Source organism: Hyperoodon ampullatus (genome assembly GCF_949752795.1).
Source record: "Hyperoodon ampullatus genome assembly, chromosome: 18".
In the NCBI taxonomy this organism is placed as follows: Eukaryota; Metazoa; Chordata; class Mammalia; order Artiodactyla; family Ziphiidae; genus Hyperoodon; species Hyperoodon ampullatus.
This window is the reverse complement of record NC_136931.1, coordinates 24,875,979-24,896,127: the sequence shown is the minus strand read 5'-3', so window position 1 is coordinate 24,896,127 and position 20,149 is coordinate 24,875,979.

Here is a 20,149-nt window from a genome sequence, read left to right as displayed (position 1 = left end):
TTTTCTCACTTTAATGTTATGCAGCCTATATTTTTGTCTACATTGCCCAGATAGAGATGGTTTACAAAATATATATATATATATATACACATATATACACACATATACATATATCAAGCTAAATAAGGCTGAAGTATAGAGAGTATTAGAGATATGATGATTGAACCAGATAATAGAAGCCTGATGGATTGTTAAACTAGAATTTAGCACGGCAAAGGAAGTATTAAAGGCTAACCTGACAACAATTTCTGAGAGGATAAAATGGAGACTAAGCAATTATTCTCAGCCTTCACTGAAGATAAAAGGAAATGAGTCAAAATTACATCACTTTTACTTAAAAAGATAACAGCATGCATTACCAAGACATATGCAGTGCCTAGAAGTCATTAGGAATCTATGTCCAGAAGGGAAAGAATCTTATCTCCCCAGAACTATTCTTTCCTTCTTCCTTCATTATTTTTTCTTTAATGGCCTACCAACCTCAGTATTACCTGACTTCACAAACATAGCCCCTGTCTATTGCATTACTACATCTTATTAGTGGCCAAGTCCTACCAATTCTAACTCAAGTATTTATCACACATATTCCACCACTACCATCTTAAGTCAACTCTGTAATACAGCTGATTTGAAGTATTTTAATAGACTCTTAAGTGGTCTCCTGGAGCTCAGACTCTCACTTACGTTGTCCATTTTGCACATTGTAACCAGTGTTCTTTCCTTAAAGCACATCTCCATGCACGAGATGTCCTTTTACAGACTTCACTTGGCAGGCAATAAGGAATTGCCAAAAGTTATTAAACCCATTAGCATGTAATTCACAGTTTCTTTTAAGAACTATTTTCAACAAACAAAAGCCCAGGACCAGATGACTTCACAGGTGAATTCTATCAAACATTTAGAGAAGAGTTAACACCTATCCTTCTCAGAGTCTTCCAAAATATAGCAGAGAGAGGAACACTCCCAAACTCATTCTACGAGGCCACCATCACCCTGATACCGAAACCAGACAAAGATGTCACAGAAAAAGAAAACAACAGATCAATATCACTGATGAACATAAATGCGAAAATCCTCAACAAAATATTAGCAAAGAGAATTCAACAGCACATTAAAAGGATCATACACCATGAACAAGTGGGGTTTATCCCAGGAATGCAAGGACTCTTCAATATGCACAAATCAATCAATGTGATACACCATATTAACAAACTGAAGGATAAAAACCATATGATAATCTCAACAGATGCAGAAAAAGCTTTTGACAGAATTCAACACGCATTTATGATAAAAAAAACTCTCCAGAAAGTAGGCATGGAGGGAACTTACCTCAACATAATAAAAGCCATATATGACAAACCCACAGCCAACATCATTCTCAATGGTGAAAAACTGAAACCATTTCCTCTAAAATCAGGAACATGAGAAGGATGCTCACTCTCACCACTGTTATTCAACATAGTTTTGGAAGTTTTAGCCACAGCAATCAGAGAAGAACAAGAAATAAAAGGAATCCTAATCGGAAAAGAAAAATTAAAGCTGTCATTGTTTGCAGATGACATGATACTATACATAGAGAATCCTAAAGATGATACCAGAAAACTACTGGAGCTAATCAATGAATTTGGTAAAGTAGCAGGGTACAAAATGAATGCACAGAAATCTCTTGCATTCCTATATATTAATGATGAAAAATCTAAAAAAGAAATTAAGGAAACACTCCCATTTACTACTTCAACAAAAAATAAAATACCTGGGAATAAACCTATCTAAGGAGACAAAAGACCTCTATGAAGAAAACTATAAGACACTGATGAAAGAAATTAAAGATGATACAAACAGATGGAGAGATATACCATGTTCTTGGTTTGGAAGAATCAACATTGTGAAAATGACTATACTACCCAAAGCAATCTACAGATTCAGTGCACTCCCTATCAAACTGCCAATGGCATTTTTCACAGAATTAGAACAAAAAAATTGCACAATTTATATGGAAACACAAAAGACCCCAAATAGCCAAAGCAATGTTGAGAAAGAAAAACAGAGCTTAGGAATCAGGTTCCCTGACTTCAGGCTATACTACAAAGCTACAGTAATCAAGACAGTATGGTGCTGGCACAAAAACAGAAATATAGATCAATGGAACAGAATAGAAAGCCCAGAGATAAACCCATGCTCATATGGTCACGTTATCTTTGATAAAGGAGGCAAGAATATGCAATGGAGAAAAGACAGCCTCTTCAATAAGTGATGCTGGGAAAACTGGACAGCTACATAAAAAAGAATGAAATAAGACCACTTCCTAACACCATACACAAAAATAAACTCAATTGGATTAAAGACCTAAATGGAAGGCCAGGCACTATAAAACTCTTAGAGGAGAACATAGGAAGAACACTCTTTGACATAAATCACATCAAGATCCTTTTTGAACCACCTCCTAGAGAAATGGAAATAAAAACAAAAATAAGCAAATGGGACCTAATGACACTTAAAAGCTTTTTCACAGCAAAGGAAACCATAAACAAGACGAAAAGACAACCCTCAGAATGGGAGAAAATATTTGCAAGCGAAGCAACTGGCAGAGGATTAATCTCCAAAATATACAATCAACTCATGCAGCTCAATATCAAAAAAAACAACAACCCAATCAAAAAATGGGCAAAAGGGCTAAATAGATATTTCTTCAAAGAAGATATACATATTGCCAACAAACACATGAAAGGATGCTCAACATCACTAATTATTAGAGAAATGCCAATCAAAACTGCAATGAGGTATTACGTCACACCAATGAGAATGGCCATCATCAAAAAATCTACAAGCAGTAAATGCTAGAGAGGGTATGGAGAAAAGGAAATCGTCTTGCACTCTTGGTTGTAAATTCATACAGCCACTATGGAGAACACTATGGAGGTTCCTTAAAAAACTAAAAATAGAACTACCATATGACCCAGCAATCCCACTACTGGGCATTATACCCTGAGGAAACCATAATTCAAAAAGAGTCATGTATCACAATGTTCATTGTAGCACTATTTACAATAAGCAGGACATGGAAGCAACCTAAGTGTCCATCAGCAGATGAATGGATAAAGAAGAGTGGCACATCTATACAATGGAATATTGCTCAGCCATAAAAAGAAATGAAATTGAGTTATTTGTAGTGAGGTGGATGGACCTAGAGACTGTCATACAGAGTGAAGTAAGTCAGAACAAGAAAAAGAAATACCGTATACTAACACATATATATGGAATCTTAAAAAAAAAAAAAAAAGATTCTGATGAACCTAGGGGCAGGACAGGAATAAAGACACAGACGTAAATAAATAAAATAAATAAATGGACTTGAGGACTCAGGGAAGGGGAAGGGGAAGGTGGGATGAAATGAGAGAGTAGCACTGACATATACACACTACCATATGTAAAATAGACAACTAGTGGGAAGCAGCTGCATTGCACAGGAAGATCAGCTCGGTGCTTTGTGACCACCTAGAGGGGTGGGATAGGGAGGGTGGGAAGGAGACGCAAGAGGGAGGGGATATGGGGATTTATGTATACTTATATCTGATTCACTTTGTTACACAGCAGAAACCAACACAACATTGTAAAGCAATTATACTCCAATAAAGATTTTTAAAAAATAAAATAAAAGTAAGAAGAAATAACTATTTTGAACAACTTATATTGTTTATCTCAGTTGTGATCTATTCCTGTAATGCATTTTAGTAAATATTTAACACATATATATTGAGCATCTACTGTACAGTAGAAATGAGAGATACAAAATAGAAAAGAGAAGAAGGATCTTTCCCAGTAGCCAGTGAACTAATATAGGCAAATTCTATATTTTAGTGCTTAGAAAGCTATGAAAACATAGAAACTTAGCCAAGTATCATGAGAATACAAGGGAGAGAAAAGGGATTCTATTCCAGTCTATTCTGTGATAGTCCTTCTTTTAAGTTTCTTGTTATGAGTATATTAGAAAGTGTCTAACTTCATTATGGTGTGTTTGGATATGAGGGTAATGACTATAGTAGTTCAGAATTGTAATTACTTCTCTGTGTCGTCTTTGTTTTGCACATGATTTAATTATGTTACTGACAAATCACTGTATATCATTGTTATTCTCTTAACAACAATGCATTCCAATCATGCTTCCTCTTCCGGACCTCAAGGCACCTAGATCTCAAGACATTTTTAGATATCATTATTTAATAGAATTTATGTTTAGCCTATTTTATAGACAGGTGTACCCACGTTTTGCAAATGAAGAGGTGACATTGGTTCTTCTGTGGCTTTTGGTTTTATCTGAGAAAGTTTATATTGAATTTGCTATGTTAGTTATTTAATATAAGAAATATTCAGCTTGTAGTTAGAAAATTTAGTACAGTTTTTAGTTTACTGCTGGGCAGGCTTTAAGTACAAAGACACATGCACGTAGATACAAACAAACAATAGTTTGAAAAGGTGCTTAAATTCAAAGTAAGTGATTGAATTTGACTTTAATGTGACTTGATAAACAGGTATGAAATAATGATTTATAGAGTTTCACATACAGGTTGGAATTCCAATTCAAATCCCCTGCTTTCAAGATTTTATGTATTACTGAGGAATACCTCAAAGTAAAGGAATAACATGATCTGTTTCCCCACCTAACCCCTAGCCCCTGGAAATGAACATTTTTTGTTTGTTTTTAAGAGATTACATTTAGCAACGGTAACAACATGATTTCGTGCAGAGAGTATGGGTTTCAGTCCAGGCAGACCTGAATTTGAATCCATTGTCTCTGTTCCTTAGCATTGCACCTTATTTTAGCGGTTCACTCTCTCTAAGTTTCAGTGTGTTTTTGAAAAATAGTCATAATATCCACTTCGAGATGAAGGTATGTAAAGCACTTAGCATATAAGAGGCACTTAAAATATGTGTGTCTTTCTCTCTATCTGGTATGTTTGTGTAAACCAGAGATCATTGGAAACACTTACCCATCTAACATTTTGTCTAAATAAAATTTTCTCCTATTCCTCCCAGCCTCCAACAATTTTAAATTCAAACTGAGATAAACAAATGGAAATGTTGAAGGACAAAGGACAAGGTCAGATCTGTGTACATAAGAATGGAATAAAAATCTAAACACCCAGTCCCTTTCTCCATTCATCAGAGGTTGTATCAACTATTTCTGGCAGTTACACTTACTTCTTTGGCTACTGGTGTGCCATCAGGGTCTCAAAAACAGACGTGTCCAAGTGAACCAAACTGGCCTGTGATGTTAATACAGATTTTAAAAGCAGTAAAATATTCCTTTGGAACAGCTCACGTGCTGGGAGAATATTGCACATATTTAACAAAATAAGAAAACTAGGACATAGCTCATTTAATTCTGTAATTGCTTTGGGGTTCACCAGAAAGGCTGCAATCATATCACAAAATATACTTCGTTTTGCCTTCTTTCTAAACCTTTCCTCTCTTTCTCGTTTCTCTTTTTCCCCTTCACTTTTCAAATAGATTGGAAAAACAGAAATACTAATGATCTGACAAAGTTAAATACATTGCTTTCTCTTATTTGCTATAATTCAGATATGGCCAAGTTTTTTCATTTTTAATTTATTTTTCATTCACTTGTTTATCTTTAGATGGCTTAATTGATTTGATTTGCAGGAAAATGTGATTGGTGAATACATGGTCATATTGAGGATTTGTTTAGTATCAGGCACTGAAGAGATAAAGGACAGAGTCCATGCATCTATGAAAATCATAGGCTAAGGGGGAAGATGGATAAGAAATCTTAAAGAAGCAAGGGGATTTGTTACGATGAGTATCTCCATGCAGTTCCCTACAAAAGGTTGAAGACAAAAGTTACTGTGTTTCAGGGTGGATTAGATCAATTAAGCTCCTATCTCTCCTGAATCTTTGAGGATAGAGATTTGCTAGTAGATCACTCTTGAGTAGGATTGGGGGGTGCACAGTGAGTAAAGGGAGGGGAATGACACCTCATGAAGAATATGTAGAGCATGTGCAAAACCATAGAAACCAAGTGGCACAGTACTTGGCCAGCTGCAGGAAGTTTTAAACAGTCAGTTGATGGAGAGTGGTGGAAAGATATTTCTATGTGCCTTTACAGCAAAATTTCATGAAAAACTTCCTGTGTCATTTTGTATGGCTTATGTTTATGTCTATTATTTCTTTCTCTTACTATTGGGATGTAGTTTCCATGAGGGCAAGATTCTCAGCTGTCTTGTTCTCTATCCTCACACCTAAAGAAGTGTCTGTGTGAGATAATAGAAAATATATTTATTGGTCCCCATATCCCTGCCTTTCTGGTTTTTGACCCATCCCTGATGTAGAGCTCCTAAAACCCTTGTAAATTTTCCTAAGTGATAAGAAGATAAAGGCGCCTTTTGTTTGTTAATGAGATGACTTTTAAAATGCACTTAAGGTTGAGGGCTGCTTGCCAGTGGAGCCAACCATGTGTTTAGCGGGTAGGAACCTTCAGTCCCACCTCTCGTTGACCTCTGGGGTGGGGAGAGAGGTACTGGAGGTTGAATCAGTCACAAATTGCTGGTGATTTAATTAATCATGCTTTCCTGTGAAAGAGTGCTTCTTTTGAGTTTGTACATATTGGTAAGATAATAATTATAATTCAGTGTAATAAAACATTAAATTCAGTAGTAACAGTTTATTAAATGATGTTTGTTTGCTCCTCTTGTCAATATTTTAAAAATAGTTTTAGCCTTTGTTTAAATTTGTAGTATTGCAATATAGTAGTGATAGACTGTAAGTTTTAAAAATAAATCATATTGCCGTGTTCTTAAAACACATATATATGCACAGATTATACAGTTTATGCCTCTTCATAATGGCAGGAAAATTATAAATAAACATATCATAAAGTTGAATGAAAAAAAAATCAATCATGCCTATGTAATGAAGCCTCCACAAAAACCTAGAAAGGACTGAGTTCAAAGAACGTTTGGATTGGTGAATTCTTAGAGGTGCTGGGAGAGGGCATGGAAGATCCGTGTTCCTTCCCAAGTACCTTGCTTTACACATCCATCCCATTTGAATATTCATCTGTATCCTTTATCATATCCTTTTATAATAAACTGATGTTAAAATTGATTAAAGAAGAAGACAATTTAGATTATACAAACTTTATTTAACACCTTGTGAAGCAGACCATCTCCTTTCAGAGAACTGCAAAATGAAGCACAAGCCACGACCAGGATGCTTTTATATCATAAAGAATAAAGAAAAAAAAGAGACAAATAGAAAACATCTCGTTGGCTGGGGCCACATAGTCAACCTTGTTTGGGGTAAGAACACCCAGAATAGGTTTGGTATTTGGTGATTGGCTGAGTGGACATCCTGTGTTTCTGGTCAAGTGAACATTTGCAAGGACATGAAAATTATTTAAGTTTCAGTTTGCTGATGTGGCACCGGCGGCTGGAGTAGCTCCATTTGGGGCCTAGAAATTCATGTCAGCACTGGTAAATATAAGTAAACTGTGTTTCTGAGTTCTGTGAGCTGCTTTAGAAAATTAATCAAACCCAAGGAGGGGTTCATTGGAACCTCCGATCTGTAGCCAGTTGGTCAGAAGCACAGGTGGTGACCTGGGAAAGCAATTGGCATCTGAGGTGGGGCAGGTAGAGGTGGGGAGAGGCAGTCTTGGGGGGCTGAGCCCCTAACCTGTGGGGTCCCACACTATCTCCAGTTAGAGAGTGTCAGAACTGAGTTAAATTGTCGGACCCCCAGCTGGTATCTTGGAGAATTGCTAGGTGTGAGGAAAACTCCCACACACTTGGACCAGAAGTATCAGAAGTGAAGTGTTGTTGTGAGGATAGTGTTGTGTGTGAGTAAAACAGAGACTCACAGGAGAGAAAGACTCACGGGTGGAAAACTTATTTTCCCCAATTCAGCCTGGTTTGTAATGCGTGTTCAACAAACATTGAGTGGATGGAATGAAGGGAGGCTAGATGGTTAACTTGGGTCCAGTAACAAGGAACATTATTTCCTAGCTGCTATATTTGGATTTTAGCTTTTCAAATAAATTTTCCTAAAATCTTTTCATGAATTGTTTTTTTTTTTTTTTTGCTAAAAGACAGTGTGTCTTGCATTTTAGTTCTGATTTTGAAGGTCGATATTAGTGATAAAATGTGAATATTTTAGTGCTTTATTTTAATTTTACTTCGAACAGAAAGTAAATAATAGCCTTTTAAAAATGAAGAATAAAATTATTTTTAACATCCCCCCTATGCACACATGTAGGACACTGTTTATAATATTCCTCAAAGTTCTGACTTTTATTTTGTCAAAAGTAAGACAAACATTCTTACTTCATTAACAAATATTGGATTGAGATTTTATCTTATCCAAATTGAGATTTAGTAGCATGAAATAATTATAAGCATATTTTAAAGGTACCCTGCTAACAATCATTCTTTAGTACATGTACCTAGACATTTCCAACAGGCATGTCTTGAGAACATAATTAAAAGAATACCTATGGGGAAAAGTGACTTCTCCAATGAAATGAGTCTTCTTCCATTGGCCATATGCTTCCACAGCTTGGTGACTTCAGGAAATTGAAGACGACACAAGTTTATTGTAAATTAATACCATAAATGAGAGCAGCTAGGTAAGATATTTTCCTTTTCAAGCATATCGTTGCCTACAGTTCTTCCCTCTTGCTTTGCAGAAGACAGGGTCCCTCCTGCCATGGTTTGTGGATGCTAAGAGAGAAAAGTAGTTTGGAGGAGAGAGGTGCTGAGTCTGGCACAACTCAGCACCATCTGCTCACTCTTGGAATTCACAGATGTTCTGTACCAAAGAACGGTGTAAGTTAAGGACTGACATGCTTGGTGGGCACTCAGAGCCCCACCTGGTGGAACATCTCTGTGGGCAGGCTGTGGCAGGGTGACAAGGAAGACAACTCCCCTGTTGGGCCTGAGGCAGGGGAGATTTTGAGAGGAAAAGAGTCTCTTACTTCCTTGAATAGTCCACTTTGCCAAAGAGCACATCTGAGTGACTTGAGCTAAGAAGCAAATGGCACACCATGGAGAGAATAAAGTATGGTGGAATGAGCGTTGGACAATAAGTCCAAAAGATTTGGCCACTGTTCCTGGCTCTGTCACTAACTCTGTTTGTGACCTTGAGGAGGTCATATAAATTCTCTGTGCCTTCACTTTTCTCTTTCTAAAAATCACCAATCTTTTTATTCTTCTGTACTTTCCAGAAGGATTTTTTTTTTCAGTATCTTTTTGACTTTCAGATGTGTAAACTCTTTCAGAATGTCTTGGGGGTCTGATAAGACCCAGGTCTCATGATAAGAAATAAATACCAATAGCTAGCTTCATAACTTTGTTGAAACTAGTTTTATTCTGATCTCTGTTCAAAAGGCTTTCTTTAAAAGAAATATAGCGTACCATCTATGATGTTTTGAAAATAATAAATGCAATAAATGCTGAAATATTTGGTGCTCTAAAATATAAATATTAGATTTAATAAAAATAATTTACTATATATCTTCTATTCTCATTATAAATGGATGATTTTTACTAGTTGTTCATCATTTCTTAAATCTAGTGTTTACAACAATGGCATGAAATATATAGAAAGCAAGCAGTTCAGCCTGTCCTCTTTTCTGGTAATATTTGGGTCCTGTATCAAAACATTCTCTGAGTAAAAGACAAGCTCAAACATTCTTCATTATTCAAATTAAATTTTCTTACATGTACATGCCAGCACTCTAGCTATTGATCTAGCCATGTTGTAATATGTAAAGGGAGGCCAAGGCTTGTGAAATATGATCCTGACTTACCTAGAGTTGTGAGGAATCAAAGTGAGGTTCTATTAGAAACCCTTACTGCATTGTCATGGTGAATCACATATGGAATGGATTCACATTGCCAGTAGACAGGAGGTACAGGAAGGGATAACCTTGATTCTAATTCCTACTGAGATATGTATCTGACTGATAGGTTGGTTAGTCTATACAGAACTAATTATAGAGGATGGTAATAGGAGCTGTCCTGGGAAAAAGTGTAGGGTAAGTGTAAGAGCATGGATTGTAAAATAAACTGAGTTTAAATCCTGACTCTGACATATAGTAGCTGTGTAACATTCATAATTTTACTAACATCTCTTTTTAGATGCCTTCTTATTTGTAAAATGGGAATAAATAGTATGCCAGCCCCATAAAGCTTGTTGTGATGATTAAGTGAGATAATTCATGAAAGTGCTTAGCACAGTGCTACTTAAAAATTAGCTTTTTGGGGGCTTCCCTGGTGGCGCAGTGGTTGAGAGTCTGCCTGCCAATGCAGGGGACGCGGGTTCGTGCCCCGGTCCGGGAAGATCCCACATGCCGCGGAGCGGCTGGGCCCGTGAGCCATGGCCACTGAGCCTGTGCGTCTGGAGCCTGTGCTCCGCAACGGGAGAGACCACAACAGTGAGAGGCCCGCGTACCGCAAAAAAAAAAAAAAAAAAAAAATTAGCTTTGTGGTGCTGGTTGTTGGCTAGATTGTTGAAACATTCTTTTACTGACTTCCTATAGGTATTGTTTGAGTGACTCACTGTTCTATTAAGCACTTATTACATTGTCTGAAGATGGGTTCCCACAGAAGTAGATGCTGAGATACAGATTGAGTACAAGCCATTGATTTGATAAATCATCCCTGAAGCACCAGGAAGAGAGTGGGGAAGCTAGACAAGGAAGAGAAGGAAAGCAACATGGAGTACGTTAATGAGCAGGTTACCCTTATGGTCATCTGGGGCTCATTCCCATTGCTGACCTCTGTTAGATCTTATGGAATGCTCCTTAGAGGTATCCCTCCCAAGAAGTGAGGTGTTTACTCTTGGATTCCTTTTCCAAGTGACTGAGGGCTGATGCCTGGGGGATATTAACTTCTAGGCACTTCCATCCTGCTCAGTTTCATCAGGAGGAAATTGCAAGAGGATACCTTGGCCAGCTGAGGAGGTGTTTACTGAGCTCCATGGTCCCCATGCTGAGGCTGGCACATGCTACCATGATGAATGTGTCAATTAAATCAATTCCTGTGAAAGGAAGGAATCCTTTCACAACACATATATCAAATCATCACATTGTATGCTCTAAATATCTTGCAGTTTTATTTGTCCATTATACCTCAGTAAAGGTGAAGAAATAATTTTAAAAATTAAAAAAATTAAAGTCTTTTAATTTTTGTAATAGACTTTATTTTTTAGAGCAGCTTTAGTTTCACAGTAACAGTGAGTGGCAAGTACAGAGATTTCCCACATGCTTCCTGACCCCACACGTGCACAGCCTCCACGTTAACATCCCCCAGAGTGGTACATTTGCTACAACTGATGAATGTACATTGACACGTCATTATCCTCCAAAGTCCATAGTTTACATTATTGTTCACCCTTGGCGTTACACATTCTATGGCTTATGACAAATGCATAAAGACAGGTATCCATCATTATGGTATCATAGAGAATAGTTTCACTGGCCTAAGATTCCTCTGTGCTCTTCCTTTTTGTCCCTCCCTCCCTACTAACCCCTGACAGCTGCTGATTTTTTTTTATTGTCTCCACTGTTTTGCCTTTTCCAAAATGTCATAGAGTTGGAATCATACAGTACATAGCCTTTTCAGATTGGCTTCTTTCATTTAGTAACATGCATTTAAGTTTCCTCCATGTCTTTTCATACCTTGATCACTCTTTAGTGCTGAATGATATTCCATCATTCTCTCTCTATATATTTTTGTTGTTTGCTTGAACATAAGTTTTCAGCTCCTTTGGCTAAATATAAATGATCACAACTGCCGGAACATACGATAAAAGTATGTTTAGTTTTGTAAGAAACCACCAAACTGTCTTCCCAAACTACTTTGGAATGCAAACTACTTTGCATTCCCACCAGCAATGAGTGAGAGATACTGTTGCTTCCCATCCTTGCCAGCATTTGGTGATGTCAGTGTTCTGAATTTTTGTCAATCTAATGAATGTGTAGTGGTAGAGAACTGTTCTTTTAATTTTCATTTCCCTGATAACACTATGTGAAGCATCTTTTCCTAGGCATATTTGCCATCTGTATATTTTCTTTGCTGAGGTATCTGTTAAAGCCTTTGGTCCATTTTTTTTTACATTGGGTTGTTCTATTATTGAATTCTAAGAGTCGTTTATATATCTTTATTGGCAATTCTTTAGCGGATATGTCTTTGCAAATATTTTCTTCCAATCATTTAATTTTTATAGCAATCCTGTCATATATATTTCTCACGTTTCTTTCTCAAAGTCCTACAACTAAGAAGTAGTAGAGTTGGAATTTGAAACCATATCTATACCCTGGTCATAAAATGGAGTAAAATCCAAGTCTATTCCAGAGCTATTTTAAGATCTCTCCCAAAATGACGTAAATAAATGCAACTAAACATAATTGCTTTCTAAAATGATGGTTACTCTTACACTTTCAATATGTGAAAATCTGCCTTTTGATAAAGGTATGTTTTATTTTATTTATTTTTTATTTATTTTATTTTTGGCTGTGTTGGGTCCTTCTTGCTGCTCACAGGCTTTCTCTAGTCATGGTGAGCGGGGGCTACACTTCGTTGCGGTGCGCGGGCTTCTCATTGCAGTGGCTTCTCCTGTTGTGGAGCACGGGCTCTAGGCACACGGGCTTCAGTAGCTGTGGCACGTGGACTCAGTAGTTGTTACTCATGGGCTCTAGAGCTCAGGCTCAGTAGTTGTGGCACACGGGCTTAGTTGTTCCATGGCATAGTGGGATCTTCCTGGACTGCAGCTCGAACCCCTGTCTCCTGCATTGGCAGGTGGATTCTTAACCACTGCACTACCAGGAAAGCCCTGATAAAGTTATATCTATATGTATCTATATGTATATATATATACACACACATATATATATATGTATATACATATACATAAAATAAAATATAAATTTTTTAAGACAAACTTTTTTTTTTTTTTTTTTTTTTTTGCATTACACGGGCTTCTCACTGCTGTGGCCTCTCCCGCTGAGGAGCACAGGCTGTGGACGCGCAGGCCCAGCAGCCATGGCCCATGGGCCCAGCCGCTCCGCGGCATGCGGGATCCTCCCAGACCGGGGCACGAACCCGTGTCCCCTGCATTGGCAGGCGGACTCCCAACCACTGCGCCACCAGGGAAGCCCTAAGACAAACTTTTAAAACATCTTTGAAGGAGGAAGAAAAGTAGAATCTATGAACTGAAAGTCCTGAGAATGCAAGAACACAATTTTATGTGATTATAGCAATTAAAAGAGGATAACAGAATGGCATTTAAATGCAAATTCACATTTTAATATGACTGGAGGGGAATCTGCGTGCACTTGGTGCATGGGAGCCAGTGGTGATTAATAGGTGGTGCCATGATCCTTGAACGTCTGGTCCCACTTCAATACAGCTAACATCAAGGTTCAATATCAGCTTTATTTGCTTGTTTTAACAAAACTAATTAGATTCACAGCATAAAGCAGCTTAGTGTTAGAGCCCAAGACGTTTAAGAAATATAGTGGTGGAGGTGAGACACAGCCACTGTGTGCTTTTCAGCTCTGCTCATTCAATCTGGGAAACAAATAAAGGGACAGTTTGTCTATGGATGTGACAGGATCAGTTAAATTTACAAAAAGAGGGGGGAAATACCCTCCTTCTACAGAATCTTATTGATAGGGTGGTTAGGTAGCAGAATCATAAGCTGCAAGTCTAGGGCTAGATAGACTGGTCTAGCAGCACCACTGACCCTGTGGGACCTTATGCAAGGTATGGAGCATCTCTAGTTGAGGGTATGTCCTATATTAGGGTTGTGTGAAGACTCTTAGCAGGTATTGCATGTCATTAGGCAATCATATATGCCACTTTGCATGAGACAGCCTTGGAGAAATTATAAATTGTATGCCATTTCACTTTTAAGAATGTCCCAGTTAGGATTATAATTAACAGGTCAATCTATATAAAAAGAACACAGAACACTGCGTAGAGCAAGTGAGTTCTCAATGAATGTTAGCTTATTCTTATTGAAGTAATTGCTATTATTTCTATGATTATACTTTATTAGTATTATAAATGTCTATACACTATATGTTTTTAATGTACATCCTAGAAGTTAACTAAAACTACTACTTTTATCTTTTCTAATCAATTCATAATTTTTCAGACCTTTAAAGTGGGGATGAAATATGTTTCTATTAAGGTGTGCTGCACAGAATCCATGTGTTTTCCAGCCTGATAGATGAACTGTGCATTTATACTGTTAGATTTGTTTTTTTGTAATTTGGATTCCAGTCCAGATATGGTAAGGAGTCAGTAAAACTTGCAACTGAAGTCTTTATCATCAGCTTTTCTTCTTTCTTATTTACATTATTATTGTGGTTTGTGGGCTGCATATAATCTCACTCCATTCAAAACATATTATTTCTGGCATTGTGATACCAAAACCAGATTTGTAACAGGACTAGAGTTACCCAATCTCTATGAATCCTTCAATTAAACCCCTTAATGCATTCTTCTAAAATTTTATGTTTGTATTATGGATTATCCTCAAGAAACCATAAGCTGCTCAATATTTAGATTTGGTCCTATTCATGCCTATCACTTCAGAACCTAGCACATTACAAGGCAGCTTGGCAAATTGCTCATGAAAACACACACACACACACACATGCAAACACCCCTAACATCATGCCACAAACATATGGCCATTGAATGAAACCGAATATGTCTTTGAAAAGCCAATAAAATTTGAGCTGGAGGCAAGTAACTGAAAGCAAAATAGGAATGAACCTCTCACCTGTAATTGAGAAAAAATAATTTTAAATAAAGGTCCTGAAACTGCAGCCCAAAGAACCTTTTTCTGGGAGCATTCTGATATAAATAATAAAATAAGAATGACAACAATAATAACTATAGAGAATTTAAGAAAATATCCCCTGAAAGAAAGAAGAGGGAGATGTTAGGTAACCAAAGTATATTTTCTCATTTTTATATAGATGCAATATAATATTGTAGTTGATTAATGGAGGCTACAAGTTTTTTGCCACTCTGCCCACTGAGAGCCACAGCTTCATTCTCCTCTTGAATCTGGGGTAAAGGAAATCCAGGTAATTCTATGCAAACTTTAGACATGTGTCAATGGCTTTGGGGGTCTGCAGCAACACGTAGAAGCCAAAAGGGCCTGGGAAAGGCCATTGATAAGGACTAGAAGGACAGTGGGGAGTTGTTCTGCCAGGACTTCTATGTTCCTTCCATCTCACCTTTTGGGAACATGATTACCTACTGCAGTCTTGCAAATATCATATGCCTCCATCACCACTCTGTGTTGGGTATGTAAAGGGCAAATAACGTGTCTCTTCCTGTCACCAGTCTATGGGTCAACTAATGCCATAGCCAAGGAATTGCATTTAAGGACCTTCATCCACAACTGGACCTCAGTTAGATAATCATAATCCAGACCTTGAGCCTGAGCTGATATTATAATGGGATTAGAATGTGGGGGGCCTTACAGGGAGTAAATATATTTTGCATATGGTGGGAATGTAAATACTTTGTGGCCTTAAGGAGGACTGTAATGAATAAAAGATGGATGCATTTTTTTGTTGTTGTTGTTAATCTTCCCATTGACATGTGGTGTCTACTACCTGTACCCTTAAATCTGAACTGGACTTGTAACTTGCTTTACCATTATAACATTGCAGAAATGACACTCTGGGACATTCTAGGCTAGGTCATGAGAAGACTGGCTTCTGTCCAGGTTTCTTAAAACATTCTTTCAGGAGTACTGAGACTTTATGCTAAAGAGACTTTGTGTAGAGGCCCTCAGATTATGTAGAGAGGAGTCCAGATGAGTCACGTTTTCCAGTGATCCCCACCAAAGTGCTAGGTGCGTGAGTGAAGTAATCTTCAACTCTCTTGACCATTCACCTACCAGCCCTTGAATGATGCTGGTTGATGCCATGGGAAGTAAAGAATCATCTTCCTGTGTCTTGTATTAATTCTTGAAAAACTTAGATGAAATAAAATTGTTGTAGTTTTCATCCATTAAGCTTTGGAGCAGTTTATTGGATAACAATCTGCAACAGCTAACAGAATAATCATCAATTTTCCATTCTTCATTGCCACCTTTTCTAGGTGGATAGGGAACAGCAAGTCACCCCTGATATCTCTGATGGGATAAGGGGTACAATGCTGCAGAAGGGCAGTGTATGTGAATGTGGTGTGAGGCAGTGTGTTTTGGATACAACCAGAATGAAAAAAATATATATATATATCTATATCTATCTATCTATCTATCTATCTATATGTGTATTATGGGATAAAAGAGCGAACAAATTAAAAATCAGATTGATCTGGATTCCAGTCTCAATTCTGCCATTAATTACTTGTGATCCCTGGCTTAGCTAGTAAAATTGGACCTCCTAGCAAGGTTTAGCATGATCCTTTGAGTATCCTCCTATCAAAAAGCCTCCATTGTTCTGTGAACAAAGAACCTGCGTTTCATTAAGGATCAGTATACTGGTTTTGCAGCAGGAGGAGGGAAAAAAGAAGGTGTATGTTATTTCATTTTCTTTTAGTCTGGTTCTTTTTGCTCATTTATGCTTAGAACCTTTTTGCCAAATGTTAGAAGGTGAATGTCCTGAAGCCAAAGGTAGTGGGAATCCCTTAACACTGAGAGCTTATACAAGGGCATACACAGTCCCCCAGTTCAGCTGCAGAATTAATCACAAGCCTGTTGATGGTCAGCATGCTCATCTTGTTAACAAGATACCAATCTATCCTCTGAGCAGAGACAGAGGTCTCTGAGATACCACCTTCCCAATGAGTTCATACCCTGCAGACTCCCATTTTCCTGCTTCTCTTTGCAAGCAACTTCTCAGTCCCTGCAAACATGAGAATCGGGCTGGCTCACTATGGAGCTTTTGACATGAGTTGGAGAGGATCCACCTCTGACTTGTAGATTCTTATTCAGATTCACCAGTTCAGGCAGTGCCCTCATTTTCCACTGGTCCTGAGAGGCACATGGGCAGCATCAGCTTAGCTGGGTCACTGCATGAGAATACAACATTACTTAACTTATTGGGTTTCAGCTTTAATTTTTTCACTAAAAATTTAAATTAATTAATTAACTAATTTTCAGAATTTGTTTATTGAAGTATAGTTGATTTACAGTGTTCTGTTAGTTTCTGGTATACAGCAAAGTGATTCAGTTTTATATATATATATATATATATATATATACACACACATATATATATGTGTGTATATATATATATATACTTTTCCATTATGGTTTACTACAGGATATTGAATATAGTGCTATATCACTGTGGTATACAGTAGGACCTTGTTGTGTATCTCTTTTATGTATAATAGTTTATATCTGCTGATCTCAAACTCCTAATTTATCCCTCCCCACCCCCTTTCCCCTTTGATAACCGTAAGTTTGTTTGCTGTGTCATCACAGAATTCTTATGATGATTAAATAAGATAATGTAGAAATCAGTTACTTGTGCACACATGGCACACATGTTGCATATTCTCAATAAATAGGAGAAGTATAGGATAGGAGTAGTAGATGTTGTGATAATGAAAGTAATTATAATGGCAATACTGATTGCATACTTGTTATGTTGCACCATTCTAATTACAGGGTGTATATTGATTCATTTAGACCTCACAGTAATACTATGAAGTTGGTCTTATTATTATCTTGAGCTTAATGTGAGAAAACTAGTGCATATATGAAATAAACAACACACCAACAGCTGCTACTGCTGCTGGCAATTATGATGGAGGTGAAGGGGATAGGCAAAAAGGAGAGAAGAGGGAAGGAAAGAGGGAGATGAAGGAGACATGACAGAATGGAAGGGGAAGATAGGATACAACGTGCCTTTTATCAATTATATTTCTAGACCCACAGAATAAGAATTTCTATTTTTGGTATTCAATGAAACTGAAAAAAACATAGAAGTTTATTTCATCTTCTAGTTTTGAAAACAAAAATGAGGGGTAGGATATGCACTCACATGGCCAAAGGTCTTTCTTTCAGATATCTGAGTATGCTTACATGGTACTGCTTTAATCAGAATTCATTTGGACAAACAGGAAGTGTAACCACGCAACCATAGGAAACCAAAGAGATCACATTTAGAATTTAGTAAGGAGTGGGATTAATTTGAATGTTCTTTACTGCTGGAGCTGTAATTATAGGTTTTAACTACCTGCTGTAGGTTACAAAGGTGAAGGGAATGGAATGGTTCAGACAAAAAAAATTATCATTGAGCAGGGTGCCAGGAAATGCTTATATAAGAAATAATCATTCTTATTAACTTTCATCCGAGGCAATAGCATAATTAATCTCAAAATATAAGTGAAAAAATAATGTTTGCACTCTCCTGGAAGGAAAACTCTCTTTTAAGAACAATGATATCTGTAATTTGTCATGAAAAAAACTCTCCCCCTACCTTCATCCCCTCTCTGCACTGCTTCAAAGGAAATCAAGCAGTTATAATCATTACAAGGGATATCTGTGTTTCTTATAACAGCATTTCCTAAAATTAAGTCAGTAGGTTATGTCTGTCAGAATCAGTTAGGTGTAGGGATATCACATTATAAATAAAGTCAGAAAGAGAAAAAGAAATACCATATGCTAACACATATATATGGAATCTAAAAAATAAATAAATAAAATGGTCATGAAGAACCTAGGGGCAAGATGGGAATAAAGACGCAGACCTACTAGAGAATGAACTTGAGGATATGGGGAGGGGGAAGGGTAAGCTCTGACAAAGTGAGAGAGTGGCATGGACATATGTACACTACCAAATGTAAAATAGATAGCTAGTGGGAAGCAGCCGCATAGCACAGGGAGATCAGCTTGGTGCTTTGTGACCACCTAGAGGGGTGGGATAGGGAGGGTGGGAGGGAGGGAGACACAAGAGGGAAGAGATATAGGAACATATGTATATGTATGGCTGATTCACTTTGTTATAAAGCAGAAACTAACACACCATTGTAAAGCAATTATACTACAATAAAGATGTTAAAAAAATTATTTGATAGTAGAAGCTTTTCCTTAAATTTACAAATGAGGAAACGAGTCTCAGAGAAGCTAAAATATGCTGCTTAATATGAAAATAGATCTATTTGACACAGAACCTTTGCACTAATAATACCTAAAAATTAATAAATCTAACAAGATGATATTTATTCAATTTCCTTAAAATTTCAAACTCAGAAAGAAATTAATATTGATTTTTCTTTAATAACCTTTTAATGTATGTCTCAATTAGAGTATGCATATTTCCCTTAGCCAATTTAACTTCAACATTCATTTCTTTTTAATTCAGTAATAAACATGATTGAATTTCTATACTGTATAGATTGTCATAAAACATGCAATTCAGTCAAATTAATGTGACAAGGATGCAAAAGAGACTACCAAGTAAAATCAAAATATGCCATAATATTTCATGTTATAAATACTACATGTTGCAAATATATTAGGGCTAGGATTAAAAGTCTCAATATCACTGTCATTTACCATTTTCCTTTGTATTTCTTCATTGAATCTAGGACAGAGATAAAAATTATATAATCAAAAAGCATATTAATTATAGAAAAATGGAGGTTACTAATAAATTCAAGTGATACATGTAGTTTTTGGCAACTTTTAAATGATTAATAGGAGAAAATTTTTTCAAGGAATTATGATTACCTAATTTATGACCATTCACTATTATTTAGGAAATATATCTTGTCTAAACACACGCAAAGTCACACACACACACGTATCCATTCCTTAATGTTTAAACATGTGTTGTGAAGTCCAGATCTTTGCTTTAGAGGATTTATATCTCTGGTGCACTTAGATTTTATCAAAGTTATTTTGATTCTGATTTCACATGTCTTTAAATATTCATGCTTTGAAATGATAAACCCTAAAATACGTGGAATTACTTTTGTTATAAATAAGTAATAAGAGTAATAGATGGCATATTACTTGTGTTTTATAACATTTACTTTCAAGGTAATGACTACAAAATAATAAGAAAGATAATATATACATATATAAAATAATTATAAATGTATACAAAATAATTGTTTAAATTATTTTTCAACTGTATTTTCAGAACTTG